Raw genomic sequence first — 14,407 nt, forward strand, 5'->3', positions numbered from 1 at the left:
CAGCCCAACATTATGAATGCCGCATACTACAAAAGCCCGTGTTTGCGCAGCAAGTGACCGAAACGCAGGCTTCTATATGGAGTTCCACCTCGAACTATAGCTTGTTTTTGTGCCATTTCATCACTTATGACCAATGCCCGCACTTGACGCCCATAGCCGTACCGTGTCGTGCAGGCCAGTGTAGGCGTCGCTTGTAGAATATCAGAAAGATATGGCAGCGGGTGGCATCAAAGTAAAGAAAGTGGAGAGGCCTGGAAGGTGAGTCATCCAATTGAGCACACGTACCGTAATTGAACCTCTGTATGCAATAAGGGGATAAGTCAATTTATCCCCTTTTCGCTATTTTTGCTGTAATGACATCTATATACCAGTATGTACCTGCCACAAATAATTTAGGACCCTATTGCAATACATTGGCCCGCTACAGGAGGGTAAGAAATGGGAAATGCATGTATGTCAATGGGACGCACAATCAGATCAGGCCCCTTTTCTCGGTTTGGGATTTTTCGACTTATCCCCTTATTGCATACAGAGGTTCAATTGTTAGCAACAGGTCAAGACATTTTAGAGAGAACTGCCTACTTTGGAGCTCCCTTGTGTGTCTGACTACCCAACCTGCAAATTTGCGAAAGAGTAGAGTGGTTGTGCAAGTTGTTGGTACAAAAGTGTTAAAATCCCAGTGTACGTTGATGTATAAACACAGAGAGTCTTAAGCTGGGGGAACTGAGTACATGACAAGTTTAAAAAACACTTGGCGGTTCGTACTGTCTCTGTACGTTCCTCTTTTGTCTGTGTTTTTGGCTGCGTTGTTGAAACTGATATATAAACATGCATTTTTTAATTAATTTAAATACACTCCAGTTGATTGAATTCTAAATCACTATCTACAGCTGGCAAAATATTTCACATATTTCATGTATATCGTGCTCCTTTTGTGAAAAATCGCTACAAATCTGGTGCCATGGTATGTCTCTCTCAGGGTATCTGCTTTTTCTCCGACCCTTCCCCTTGTTCTCCAGTCGTCTCTATGGGGAGGCATATACCGTGTAAGCTCCATAATTGGTGCAGGTGATGAAGCAGCAGCTACACTTTGTCTTCCTCGCTGTTGTCCTGAGCAGCCTTTTGTTGGGGACAGGCGAACATTCAATCCAGCACTACTAGCTGTGCCTCTTTGCAATGATGTTTTGCATGTTGATAGGGCTGAAAGGGCTTCATCCATGCACTTGTCATCTATGCAGTAGTATGCCAGGTTCTTGGCCCTTTCAAGATTAGCGAGCAGCCTTCTTTTCTTGTGACTTACTCAAGCCTTCTGTTGCTTACAGATATCTAGCAGTGAAGTTGGTTCAGTAGGAGAACCCATGTCATCAGTGTCTTCTGGTCCAGAGGATGTTCTTGGGACATATGACATCTCAATGTCTTCTGCGACACAATCACCGACTGTAGTAGCAAGTGACAGAAGAGGTCCAGTTCTGTAGACTGTGTGCAGTCGCTCAAATCCCCAATCGCTGACACGAATGAAGATGCCACAAAAGTGTTTGCATGGAAGTTTGTTCTTAGAAAAGTCTGCACAAGTACAGCTTGGGATTGTGAAGTTCACTGTATAGAATGTATCAGCAACTGTCTGAGACTTCACCAAGAACACACCTTCTTCCTTCATTTGAAAGTCTTCAGCCACAAAGTTCTCACCAAGCATCAGTCTTTGCATTATGTGTTTTATGATACGTGGAGGCCTGTTTAGGAGAAATTGTGGAACATATCTGTGGTATGCACAATAGTTGTCAGCATAACGTAGCAGTTTTTGAAAGAATTCCTTTTTCTTTTCAGGAAAGAACTGCTGCAAAAGGGGCCTAACGAGGCCTGTAAGGCTCCTTGGTCCACTGTATACGATTTTAAGTGCTGTGTCTTCAGTTGCTTGTTTTGTGTTTTAGTCCCATTATTCGTTGAAATAGGCAGGTCCAACCTGAAGCAAGAAACCCACATTTCTTTCACTGACAGCCACTGCTGCGTTACATATGTCTGCAACTGACTGTTATTGAACCCGCATGGGCTTGACTGCAGCAGAGTCAGTGCTCTCATATACTCAACTTCTGTGGAGGCCCTTGCTACTTGCCGCAGAAGGCTCAGGACCATTTTTTTGTCTTCAACATGGTTCTCCTTTCTTCGGCACCACCGTTCCCATGCATTTTCTCTGTGGAAGTCGCAAAGGGCTACACGAGATTTGGGGAATGTTGCATGGATTGCATTGATTTCTGCTAAACTGTAGTCAACCATCCAATATTTTGGATTAAATAGAGGACACCACTTTATGAACACATTGAGAGCTTCTTGTATGCATTGTGCCGTTTCAAACTGAACGATGACCGTCCCAACAATTACATATGCCGTAGGTGTCTTGGCAACAAGAAATAACAGTGACAATGCATAGTCTGTGGTTTTGTTTGTGGCATCTAAACACACACCATCACTAGTGTGCTTGTCCATTATCATTTTCATAAAATTTGACTGGTAGCAGAAGAGTATTGTCTTCTGCACTCGTGCAGGAGCATGTGCGTAGGATCATCTGTATCAGAAGCCTCGGATGAGGCTACAGGTGCTTCCTCTGAACGTGCACAATATGGCCTGAACAGAATATGCACTCAGGGTTAGCTGTTTTAAATGCCTCTACAAAATGCATTGTATTTTCCTGATCCACAGAGCTGAATCTGTCCTTTCGCAGCGCGCTCTGAATGTGGTTTGCAATGTCCTTATTTGTTGGGTAGAAGGCTCTTGAGGAGTCTGGAGGCTTCTCATATTCTGGGAAGAGGACATCCTCAACGTAGAACCTTAGGCACTTCTTCACCTTCTTTGCTGATGTAATTCCTTCACGTACCAGTGCGAGTACTCGTTCAATTATTTGTTTGGTCACTGGCTGTGCAGAACTCAGAACTGGTCCGAAGTCATGATTTGTGTGTTGGGCTTTCAAAGGTAATCCTATGTAGAACCATTCTTGTCGTGTCATCCCTTGCTATGTCCTGGTCTTTCACTGCTGCTTTAGACTTCCTTTCTGTGCTGTCAGGTGGAATGCAGAGCTAAAGGAAAAATAATGTATAAGATAGAAGTTAATTTTACATCAATTGAGTCCCAATATTCAGTAGAACGCCCTGAGACAATCCCGATCACAGCAACAGTGAAGCCTCCATTTTTTTTTGTGTTATATAGTTACTTAGTTAGATCCTGTTATACCTCCTGTTATGTGACGCCTCCCGGTTTTGGAGCAGACGGAGCACAACGGGATGGGAAACGCTAACGTGGGCACCCGCAGAGGCAGAGAGACTCAGCACAAAAGAAACAACAAACATTTAATGTGGCAAATGCGATACACGATACAGACGATAAAAATGCTCACACAGATCTACTATGGTGTTCCCTAACCTAAAGAGGACCTCGGCACGGTGACAAAGTCAGTGCTCTCACCGAGTGAGTCGTCTCTCGTCACACAGCGATGAATCCTGGATTTGGGGCAAGATTCACGTCCGAAGCGTAGGGGCCGATGACTGGCTGAAGCGAGGATCCCGGCGTCGACAAAAGATGAGATGCTTCTCCAAGAATTCTCAGTCCTGGGTTATGACGTCCTTCGAATTACGGGGCGGTGGCCGATTCAGGAGAAAACTACAGCAACTTACTGGCCGCTGAACCTCGGTTCTGGCGATCAGTCGCAGCGTTCTCTCTGCTTCCTTTTCGTGTCCGAACCAACCGCCCACTGCCACTTCCTTCGTTTTCGCGGGCTTTTCTTTTTGCTCTTTATTTTTAGACACTCTTCGCGGACGCTGTGTCGAAACCGGACACCGGGAGCACCCGAAAACATGTGGCCGAACGTTTGCCGGACGAGTCCTCATGGCCCCCTTGGCACTGCAACTTCGCGCAAGGCGGGTCGTATCGTGTTACAGTTGCCTCCCCCGGGAAAGCCATTTCACCTCTCCCAGAAGCAAATCCCCAAACCGTCACACTCGCCCTCCCTACAACAGGAATTTTCTACAAAAACGAAAATTCAAATACGACAACACGAACTGCAGCCCACACAATCACATTGTCCTCATTCACTGGATGTTCTTGAAAGTTATTTCACTCGAGACGCAGTTGCAGACACACATGTTGAAACAATGTTCACTGCACTGCGCTGCATGCGTTCCCCAGTAAGAACAACTAACCCCGTAACCGCCCAAAGTCCTCGTACAACTTCAAAAACCTAACCTAAACAACACAGTCAAATGATATCTATTACAAAATTGTCTCCAGACAACAATAAAATACAACAAGGCACTGAAAGCTGGATTGAAAAACACCACAAGCACCACATTAACTTAGCGCGACTGCAGACAGACGCAACGGTAGCATGCCAAAAGCTGCATGTTATAGGGACAATTAATCCAGAGGAGTTTTGCCCGCCTAGTTACATGTCTTCGCCTCCAGGTACAGTGCTGCAACGGAATCAACCGGACCTCTACTTCTGAGGGCGTATGAGTGCACCGGTACAGCATCAGGCATAGCATTGACACTGCTCGGTGGCAGCGGGCTTAACTGATTTTTCTCGCATGACGGTGCTGATGCCTCGGCGAGCGCCGCGTCCATCATCGTCATTTCGGTCAGCGTGTGCGGCACCTCGACGTCGGTTGCATCGTTTGCATGGCCGTCAACTTCCTTTCCAGATCGCATTCGAGTTCTCGAAATTTACCCTGAAGGTAAATTCGACCGACCATGGGGCCAACTTCAGCTTGTCGATATGAACAATCTTGTCATCTCTCAATCTGATTCCTTTTAATCTTAGAGTGACATCCGATAAAATTTCGACAACTTCAAACGGACCCCTCCACTTCGGCGACAATTTCTTAGCGAGACCCGTTCGCGCTGCAAATGTTATAAGGTATACGGCATCCCCTACTTTGTATGGCCTGTCGCGGGTCTTTACTCCCTGACGCTCTCGTCGTGCGTGAGCAGCCGAACTCAGCGCCCTTCGTGCTATTTCATGTGCCATCGCCAAGCGCTGTTCCAGTTCTACTCTGTAGTTTTCCAGAGTTCCGTAGTTCATTGTTGGCGAGGATACAGCGACGCTTGGGATGGTTGGGCTGCGGCCGTAGAGAAGGTAGAACGGAGTTTCCTTAGTTCCCTCGTGTACCGCCGTATTGTACGCGAACAATGCGTACGGAAGCCATTGATCCCAGTCCCGCTGATCATGAGCCACATAGTGAGATATTATGGTGCTGATGGTATGGTTTAGCCTTTCTACTGCACCGTTGCACTGGGGATGGTAAGCCGTCGTCTGTAGCTTTTTGACACCCAAAAGACTATATATCTCTCGCATCAACTGTGACGTGAAATTCGCTCCGCGATCGGTAAGCAGTTGTTGCGGTACGCCGTGACGAAGGACTATATTTTCCACGAATGCACGAGCTACTGTTTCCGCTTTTTGATTCGGCATGGGAATCGCCTCAGCGTAGCGTGATAAGTGGTCAATAAACATAAGGATATAGCGGTTGCCGCCACCACTCGTGGGTAACGGTCCCATTATATCCATGGCGGTGCGTTCGAAAGGGGTCCCCACCTCCTGGAATACCTGAAGCGGCGCCCGCTCCACATTCTTAGGGCTTTTCATGAGGCAGCACGACACACATTTCGCGCAATACTCTTTGATGTCGTTTATCATTCCTTCCCAGAAATACAAGGCCCTTATCCGTGCCCTTGTCTTGCGAGCCCCCAAGTGCCCTGCATACGGCGCATCATGGAATGATTTAATAACGCTGGACACCAGCGCTCGCGGAACGACAACGCGCGTTAGCATGCCCTCCGGGGGGGACTTTGTACTTGACCTATGTTTAAGGAGTCCATCAGAGTCCAGAAAGAACTGCCCGTTTTTCTGTTCAGCTGTCGCTTCGCACCCCGCCATAACCTTCTTTAGCTTATCGTCTTCCCTTTGCATTCGGTGAATTTCGGAGTCCTCAATGACAGGGAGGAAATGCACCGATCTCACAGCCGTTCGACTGAGCGCATCAGCGTTCTGATTCACCTTCCCTGCCTTATGTGTGATTTCCATGTCGTACTCCTGTAAGAGCAAGTTCCACCGAGCTAGACGCGAGCTGGGGTCTCGGGTGTTCATGAGCCACTTTAGCGATCTGCAGTCAGTTATTACCTGGAAGCGCCTGCCGTACAAGTAACACCTGAAATGACGTATGCCCCACACTACTCCCAAACACTCCTGCTCAGTGGCGCCGTAGTTTCGTTCTGCTTTATTAAGCTGCCTACTTGCGTACGCCACCGGGTGTTCTTGACCATCAAATGTCTGAGACAGTATCGCGCCTATAGCGTGCTTCGATGCGTCGGTCGTGAGCGTGAAGGGGCGGGTGAAATCTGGGAATCTCAAAACCGGGGCCGTGACAAGCTTCTCTTTGAGCACAGTGAATGCGTCTTCGGCCATACCGTCCCAGCAAAATCGAACTGTCTTGGACGTAAGGCGAGTGAGGGGTCTAGCTAGCTTTGCGAAATCGGGAATGTGGCGACGATAATAACCGACCAACCCCAAGAATTGGCGAACCTCCTTAACGTTGCTTGGTCTAGGGAACTCTTCGACACATTGCACTTTTCCCGGATCTGGCCTGACTCCATCCTTTGAAATTATATGTCCAAGGTATTTGACTTCCGATTTCAGAAATTGACATTTGGACGGCTTCAGTTTGAGCCCCGCTTCCCTCAATCTAACCAGAACTTTCTCTATGTGCTCGATGTGGTCCTCAAAACTGTTACTGAAAATAATTATATCATCCAGGTAAACGTGGCATGACTTTCCAAGCAGTCCAGCCAAAACAACATCGGCTGTTCTCTGCCACACGGCAGCACTATTTGCAAGTCCCATCGGCATTCTTGTCCATTGATAATGCCCTGTCGGAGTGTTAAACGCCGTCTTTTCCTTGTCCCGTTCGTCTAGCTGAATCTGCCAATAACCCGAAGCCATGTCCACAACCGAAAAATACTGAGAACCCCCTAAAAGTGACAGTGTTTCTTGAATGTTCGGAAGAGGATATGGATCAACTCTGGTGACCTTGTTGAGGTCCCGATAGTCGACAACGAAACGATACGATCCATCTGGTTTTTCTACCAACAATGCCGGAGCGCCCCATGGTGACGTGGAATGTTCTATGATTCCTTTGTCCATCAGCTCGCTGACCTGACGTTCCATCTCTTCTCTTTTCGAATATGGTATCCTGTACGCCCTACGGTACACCGGCGCAGCGTCCTGTGTCGGGACACGGTGCTTAATAACACCACAACATCCCAAGTCCAGATTATCAAGCGCGAACGCGTCACTGTACTTTGTGATTAAGGCGGTAAGGCTGTCTCGTTTAACACTTTCGATGTGACCTAACTGGAACATCTTCTCGACATCTACAACTTCGATTCCTCGCACAGGAACTTCGCCTGAATCAGGTAACGGTTCGGACACCTCAGCATGAACTAGTGAAGCGACAACCTTATTCTTAGGAAGGGTTATTTCTTGTAACGTCAAATTCGCGATTCGAACCGGTACGTCACGGCTTGCGTGCACGCGTATTAGGGCACTCGCCCCGGTCAATCCGTTCACCTCTAACCTGTCCACCTCAAGTACGGCTAATCCACCCTCCTGTATGCTCTCCGGCAGGACATCCACGCAGATACTTTCTGAAAGTGGGGGGAGTTTGTAACAGTCCGCCAACCTAACTGGCGTGCGATCTTCGGTAGGCCGGTCACAACCGCACTTCGGTAACGTTCCTTGCCAGTTTATAATGGGTACTTCTTTGTCTTGTATCGTTAGAACGCCTCGACTAGTGATAAGATCGATCGCCGCAGCCCTCAATGTGTCTTGCCCGATTATGCCGTCAGTGGGAAATAACGCGCCATTCCGACAAATATAACACGGGCGTTCGAACTGCGTTGAACCTAGCACGAAGGGGACATTGTAGCAGCCGCTATGCTCAAGTGGACTTCCCGTTATACCTACCAACCTAACGCTTGACCCATTCTTTATGTACAAATCTCGCCATCCAGGCTTCACTCTGTTTAGAAAACCCTCTTTTATCAAACTGACCTTAGAACCTGTGTCGATGAGGAATCGCGCAGGACAACCGGCAATCGTGCACTCTACCATCGGGCAGCACTCTCCCCCAGCTCGAACGACGCAGACCTCTGTATCCCCCTCGCCGTGGTCGTCGACGGGGGGTATATCTAGTTTCCCTGGTTCACTGATTGCGTGTTGCGCGGGGTGCGCGGTTCTGCCCTACGTTCAGTGTTCATGCGGGGCTCTTCGTACCTATTTCTGACGTGTGATCGGCAGATTCTCGCGATATGGCCCGGTCTACCACAGTTGTAACAAGTCAGTTGTCTGCTCTCGCGACGTCCACTGGGAGGGTACTGACTACGTTCCTCCTGCAGGGAAAGCGTCCTGGCCAACAAGGTCTCTAAGCGTTCAAGCCGCGTTAACATGTCGGACTTTTCATCCCTTTCCGAGCAAACCCCTCGCACAGCCTGCTTTTCTCCGATAAGTCTCTCATTGCTCTCTTCTCTAACGGCCACCTCCACAGCCTCCTCAAACGTTTTGGGATCATGAGATAAAGCGAATCGCCGTACAGGGTCCCGCAGACCGTTGAGAAACTGTGTCCGAAGCTGTTGCTTGACGATCTCATTAGCTACGTCTCTCCTTTCGTCGGCGCGCTCGCCCTCAAATGTGCCCAACGTATCGTTTCCTAATATCCGAATTCGCGAAGAGAATGCCCGCACATCCTCACTAGGCTCTTGTCGCGCACTGTAAAATCTTTCCATCTTCACGTGCTGGGGTTCTGTGTCGAAACGAGCTAGACTCAATTCCCTGAAACGTTTGTACGTAGTAGCGTTCTGTACATCCTCATCATGCCACGCAAAACTATACGCGGCTCCCACCATCTTGCATCGTGCAATGCCGATCAGCTGCTCGTCTTTCCAGGCACCCATTTTGCCCACTTGCTCCAACACAATAAAGAAGTCCTTAACACTGACTCCGTTGCCATCACCCGTAAATGAAGGAACCATTCCCCCCAATGCTAACACGCCCGGTCCTACTGAGTTTGCCATTGCGCCTGCCTGCGTTGCCATGTTGGTCTCCCGCGCCGACCTCTCTCCCGTTCGAGGGCAAGATAGGTCTCGAACGGTAACCTCTGCGGACTCACAAGAGCGATCCCACCGCTGCCACCAATTGTGACGCCTCCCGGTTTTGGAGCAGACGGAGCACAACGGGATGGGAAACGCTAACGTGGGCACCCGCAGAGGCAGAGAGACTCAGCACAAAAGAAACAACAAACATTTAATGTGGCAAATGCGATACACGATACAGACAATAAAAATGCTCACACAGATCTACTATGGTGTTCCCTAACCTAAAGAGGACCTCGGCACGGTGACAAAGTCAGTGCTCTCACCGAGTGCGTCGTCTCTCGTCACACAGCGATGAATCCTGGATTTGGGGCGATATTCACGTCCGAAGCGTAGGGGCCGATGACTGGCTGAAGCGAGGATCCCGGCGTCGACAAAAGATGAGATGCTTCTCCAAGAATTCTCAGTCCTGGGTTATGACGTCCTTCGAATTACGGGGCGGTGGCCGATTCAGGAGAAAACTACAGCAACTTACTGGCCGCTGAACCTCGGTTCTGGCGATCAGTCGCAGCGTTCTCTCTGCTTCCTTTTCGTGTCCGAACCAACCGCCCACTGCCACTTCCTTCGTTTTCGCGGGCTTTTCTTTTTGCTCTTTATTTTTAGACACTCTTCGCGGACGCTGTGTCGAAACCGGACACCGGGAGCACCCGAAAACATGTGGCCGAACGTTTGCCGGACGAGTCCTCATGGCCCCCTTGGCACTGCAACTTCGCGCAAGGCGGGTCGTATCGTGTTACAGTTGCCTCCCCCGGGAAAGCCATTTCACCTCTCCCAGAAGCAAATCCCCAAACCGTCACAGTTAGAGGTGCAGCTGAAAAGTTGAATTACAGAAGCACAGCTTACAGTCGAGTATAGTATATAGGTTTACTGTATGTAGGTATACAGCATAGGTTTACTGAATGGAGGGGTTCTCCTACATTTGCAACCACACCTGAGGCTGTTACTGAGGCTGTTAAAGTGTTAACCAGGCGGTGTCACGAGGTCCGGCGGGGGGTGCTCCGTTTGGTTAGCCAGGCGATTCTCACAGGGGAATATCGGGACTAATTCCGCGACATGTACTTTATACCTGTGCGATTCACCCGAAGCACACCCTACCTCGTAAGCAAGAACACAGAAGAAAGAAGTTGGACCGCCAATGCGTACCTTGCGGCACGTATGAACACGAGACTGTGAAAAGAGGGGAGTCACAAAGACAATGTAGCTTAAACAAAACAAATATTTACTTGAGAAACAGCGAGGCTTTTAAACGAATGAACTAACCAATGCATATAGAATACCACGCATGTTACAAAATGATACATTCTGCATTTTGAGCAACCGGTTACAAAGAGGTAAGACAGGCAACAAAGAAACAAAGTCTTAGCTGGTGCCGGCTGAGGGTCCTGGAGCTCGGAAGGGTCGGGTCCTTGTTGGGTCGATGTTCTGTTGGTGGACAACACACGTACACGCAAACACTCACAAAGTCCTCGTTGACTGTTGTGTTGTAGTGCGACGACTTCTTCGCCGCGACACCCGTCGTTGTCGCTCGTGGATACGTGAGGCCCCCGTTAACTACCGACACTGACCGCCCCTGCTTTCCGAAGTCACCAAAGTCCCGGTTTGCGCCACTCGCGTAAGACGGAACCGAACAAGCTACATGTCCCCACCAAGTCTTCTGAGCGACTCCCCTTGTCTTCTCTACTTAGCCCCTTACGATGCACTCAGAATACATGTGTTACTTCTCACCCCGGTGCCAGACGAGACAAGACAAAAATACAAAACATACAATACCGCAAACATAGGTTTGGCTAGCCACAACATGCACGGAATCCCCAAATTTATTGCTGACACAGTTTGTCTCAGACGTCTGGGAAAAACAACCCGAGTCGAGTAACCGGACACCTCGGACGCGTCTGTGTAGGTCTTCCAGGTCGCCTTCGACCACCAGGGGTGTGATTCTCCGGTCGTTCCCCCCATCCACGGTTACTCAGTTTATTTGTTTCTCTGCTTTGGCCGCGGGGTCTGGGAAAAAATCTTCGCACCTCAGACATTTGCAGAAACCAAGTAAATTATCGCCCTTTACGTAAAGCGGGTGGCCGTGTTTTGTGACAGGCGGCACTGCCACAATATTGCACCAGTGCTGCCTTATACAGAGTTCAAAGACACTCAGACTTTAGGGCCCAGTTTCCCCAATGCTGATTAACACTTCAACCAAGGTTAAGGTAAATAATAATAATAATAAGGTCCGGTTAATTTCATTTGTCCCTGTTCTATGTGGACTATCCAACTTATGGGTGGTGTGTAGTGTTGTGCTGGGCCCTGCCGTGCCACCCTCTTTCTTGCTTTTTTTTTGTTTGTTTTTTGTTTGTTCTGTCTTGGGATTGGATGAAGTGGATTGTGAGAAACCGTATGAAATTCTTGAGACTTGAATGCTGAGCGCTGGGTACGGTGGGTTCTATACGTGAATGTGACTCAACTAGCTCTGATTGCTCAATTTAGCTATCGTTCAATCTTCGGTGACCATGACACAAGCGAAAAACTCATCTCGTAAGATTTTTATTCCGACTGCACGAATTTCCGAACATTTTATGTCCGGATTACGCCTCCACCGGACACAGGACACCGACCGCAAGTCATGACTTTCCGAACTTTGTAGGTGAAATCAGGACAGGTAACAACCCTATAGCAGCGCCCTTGTAGTTCGGAAAATGCAAAAGCAGTTGTGTGTTATGGTGAACACCGGCTGGTTAAACATAAAACACCAAACACGAACATTTCCTCAAACATGTTTGACGAAAATGCCTGACAAACATCCCCCATACATGTATGGCTCAACAGCTGTGGTCACACTGCGAAAACGCCGTCAGAACATGTTCAAAGACACGCGTGTATACTGTAGCCAGTGTGACCGTGCCGTGATACAAAAATGCGCTTCGGTTGTGTTTGAAAGCTTGTTTTCAAACACTTGAACGTGTATTTGGACACTGTCGAAAAACAGCTCATGGGATTTCGGAGATATCAAAGAAATTTCTTGATATTCATCAAAGAATATGTTGCTTTTTACGTGTTTGAGTGTCAACAACATTGGGCATCATTGAAAATGGCGAGTTCTTTCGGTGTGGACAGCGCCTCCTTTATTACTCTACGCCTGTCAAACCAGTCTCCCGGCGCCGTCCCCCGCTAAGCTGCCCGCGCAACATTTCTCCCGCCAGGAGCGCTGTGTAAGTAGGGTAGAATATATGAGAGAGCTAGCCAAAGTTCACAGTGGCAGTGGTTCTAGCGTGTTTCACGCCTTGCTTCTTGCACACGTGTGAAGCTGGTCCTTCCTTAATGAAAAGCCTGAGGTAAGACTTTATTCCTCGCTTTTAGTGCATTAGCGAAATGTATATATAGGCGTGGTGTTTAGCTACGAGAATGAATGCACGCTTAGTCCTTCGAGCACCCGTTTAAAAGAGCTTTATTCCTTCTCATTTTAGGTAATGGCGTATTGTTGCATTCCACTCTGTCGATCGGACTTGAAGAAGAAGCCGCCCAGGGTGTCTTTCCACGAGATTCCCGCGGATATTTACACATGGGAGCAGTGGCTGAAGCGCATCAAGCGTGATAACTGGGTGCCGAACGCGACGTCTAACTACAGTAAAGTGTGCAGCCGGCATTTCACAAATGCAGATTTTGTGGAAGGATATGAGACGGAGGCTCAAAAAGGGAGCGCTACCTTCGGTGTTCACGGACAATCCATCGCATCTTCAGCCACGACAAATTTCGAACCGCGGTGATAGCTCTATCAGGAAACGAAAGTTGGCCAATGACACACGCGGCATCATCGATTCAGCAAAAAGAATTAAGCTTGCCCAGAATGTTGCGTTGCCAGAGGAAGAATTTAAAGTCGACCAGACTCTCAGCATGGACACTGACACTGTACGGTTCGGCCTGAAGAAAGGCTGACACAAGCAGTAACAGCGGATATGAGCAAAGCACCACAGCAAACACTACGACAGGACTATGCAACACAAGTGGACAACCTCAGGAAGGGGGGCATCACTGCACTTGAAAGATCAAGATGGAACAGGAAGCTGAGGAACATGAGAAACGCTTCACAAGACCTTCTCCGTGCCGTGGACATTCTGAACAAATTTGCTGATGCTGCGTTGAAGAGCAAGCCAAACCTGCCTCGCCCACTGGGTACACTGCTCAAATATGCTGTGCCTGCTCTATCTTGCTGCCCGCTGTTGCAATGTCCTAGCCATGACTGTGAGCTTAGGGAAGAACTGTGCACCTTGATTTGCAGATATTTCTTCAGGACACTTCTGAGCAACTATGCCTTCACTGTCACCGACAAGAACGATGTGTACAAAGCATTCCGCCAAGAGCCACTCTCTCGCAAAGTTGTAAAACTGTAGTTGATGTGAATAATAAACGTTATGTTTTCTTTGTGTCTTGTATTCTGGCGTAGAAGGTGTGCTCATAATGCTGGATAGTCTTGGACGCTTTGTTACACGGGCGTGCATCCTTTGTAACCGCACGTGAACGTTCGTTCCACACACGCTTGCACATCGGTACGTTCCTGTTATACTGTCGGTGATGTGAAGCTGAACACTCAATAGCTGACTGCAGAACATGGAGCATCAGTTCGTTCCAAAACAAGAGATCTTCACACGAAACCTAAGCTATTGCCGCTTACCCGTCATTAGCTCGCGTCCGCAACCTCGGCAGCCACCCTACTTCAACAGCGCCACCACTCACTTTTGCGGCGGAGCTCGGGAACTAGCAAGGCCAGCCTCTCCTATTGTTATCGCTCCTTTCTGACAGGCATAGAGTAATAAAGGAGGCGCTGGTGTGGAGCTTCGCCGACCTCCTCCGATCTGTCGACTTTGGTGGGAGATTAGCGTGAAATACATTTCGCAGAAGGTGAGTACCTGTTTACTATCAGTGCTTCAACTTATCGAGCTAAGTTTTGCGTCGCAAGAACAGCACGACGCCGATATCGGCGTCCCCGGGTTATCGTGAAATCATGATCGGCGCAGTTTTGTGCGTCTTGTTTGTTTGTGCTGTTCTCGCGCCGCAAAACTTGTCTGCTATGTACGAACTGCCCAAATGTTAGTACAATGCAATGGTTGTTTTTCTAGTCAAGTGGATAACGCTTGTGTTTGGCGTTTGCTTTCGAGGAGTGAAATGTCGACGCAAAAGGCCCGGAGACGGCAGCGATCAGTCTACGCTTCGCCCGACGCCCGTTTCATAA

The sequence above is a fragment of the Ornithodoros turicata genome, chromosome 3 (assembly GCF_037126465.1).
Source record: "Ornithodoros turicata isolate Travis chromosome 3, ASM3712646v1, whole genome shotgun sequence".
Classification (NCBI taxonomy): domain Eukaryota; kingdom Metazoa; phylum Arthropoda; class Arachnida; order Ixodida; family Argasidae; genus Ornithodoros; species Ornithodoros turicata.